The 1,880-nt window shown below is 32.7% G+C and overlaps 1 long non-coding RNA gene across 1 annotated transcript; it reads right to left on the bottom strand.

Annotated features, from left to right (window-relative positions):
• Window positions 1–246: 246 nt before the first annotated feature.
• Window positions 247–1,347, bottom strand: LOC122319296. Its single transcript, XR_006245050.1, has 2 exons — window positions 1,105–1,347; window positions 247–460 (listed from the first exon to the last, which is right to left on the bottom strand). It is a non-coding gene; the product is annotated as an uncharacterized LOC122319296 (long non-coding RNA).
• Between the last annotated feature and the right edge of the window lie 533 nt (window positions 1,348–1,880).

Raw genomic sequence — 1,880 nt, 5'->3', positions numbered from 1 at the left:
ACATAATCCATTAAGACCCATTAGTGAATCTTACAAAATAAATTAACATGATACGACACGATCCAATCCATTTTAACTTGTTTAGGTTAACACGATACAATCCGTTTCAACCTTTTTAGACACGAATACGACCCATTAACCTGTTTAATTTAATTAATTTTATATAAATATTAAAATTACAATACTTATAAAAAAATATAAAACTAATTACAAGTTTAAAATTACAATCTAAATAATAAATATACCGAAATTAAAATCCTAACAGCACCAAATATGATAAACACATATTAATATAATATTAATGTTACAATCTCAAATATGATGATCTATATACAATATATCAAACAAAGAGTACTGAAAAGCTCCACTTGCTGCTGCAAGAATCTGCCTCCACTTGTCTTCTTGCTCTTCTGTTCTAATGTTTGAGGGGTACAATCATAAGTATATTTGGCACCTAATCCTGAAGAATGAAAAAGAATATGAAAATAAATAAATATATATCATTCAATAGACAACATTCACTTCATTATGTAAAGCTGACGATAGAGAGAACAAAAACATCCATAATAGAAATTTTAATAATGAGTGGAACGACATAGCATCCCCATAGGCTCTGATGGTTGGTTGGTTGACCGAGAGCGCCTCTTTAAAAATACTTGTGTTAAAGACTTGACTACTTGTTTTTTCCTTAGATGAATTTATTAAAAAACCAAAATAGAAAAAATGGAAATGGAAGAGAGAAGTCTGCAATAGTTCATGCAGCTTCATTTTCTATAATTAGTTATAGGGAAGCTACATATATGAGAGGGAGGTGAGCAGAGGGTATGAGTCGTATGACTCTTTGAAGGTTTCCATCAAACACCTTCACTGCATCATAGAGACTTCCATTTACATTTCATCAGTTCCTTGTTACAATACTACAATTCCATCAACATTTACAAACTAATCCGTACACAGAAAAATCATACCTAGAAACGCTATTTTTTTTTCCTTCCTTGGAACTTGAACTTTAATTTGGATAAACTAGATACAAATGACAATATATTTGAACAAGAAGAAATAAATCTTTGCATTTCCAAGATCAAGAAAGAAAGAAAATCATACACAAACAAATAAATCAAAGCAATACAAATGACAATATATGTGTGAGGAGGACGCCATCGGTTTTGGGCTACTGTGAGTCTGAGATAGAGAAACTCGCTAGCTATGAGCAACAGGGCGTGGGCTTGACGACACCATGGGCAACAAAGTTTTGGGTTGAAGTTGAAGAGGGGCGTGAGAACTGGAAAGAGAAGGAAGAATTGAGAGTGAGAATACTGAGAAGTCAAGGACTGAGAAAAAAAATTAAAGAGTGAAGGGGGGCGGCGTGGGTTAGGAAATATTAGGATTTTTTAAATTTTAGCTATAAGGGCATAAAGGTAAATTCAATTTTCTTAACAAGTCATAATTGGTCATAATAGGTCATAACGAGTTGACTCGTTAGTAATCCGTTAAGCAATCGTGTCTTAATGGATCAACCCATTTTTACTCGAAACTGTTAAGGTTAAACCTTAACCTGCTTTTATCGTATTGTGTTCGTGTTAGATTAACAGATCATGTCACATATTGACACCCTTAATCTACACTATATATTGATTACATGATATAATTTGTTATTTATTATATTTTGTGCGATAATTTAAAATTTTTTTAATCAAATGAGATGAGTTGGAGGCCTTTTGCAGGGGTGAGAATGGTTCGGTTCGGTCCGGGGGGTGATGGACTGAACCGAACATCCCTAGAGACTGGACTAGACCGGTAGCTATTGGTCCATTTAGTCCAACCCTTTTTTTCTAAGATCGATTAATAAAAAAATTATTTAAAATATTAAATTAAAATTA

This window comes from Carya illinoinensis, chromosome 8, assembly GCF_018687715.1.
Source record: "Carya illinoinensis cultivar Pawnee chromosome 8, C.illinoinensisPawnee_v1, whole genome shotgun sequence".
Taxonomy (NCBI): Eukaryota; Viridiplantae; Streptophyta; class Magnoliopsida; order Fagales; family Juglandaceae; genus Carya; species Carya illinoinensis.
Note: the sequence above shows the minus strand (reverse complement) of the source record. Positions and strands in the feature narration are given on the sequence as shown.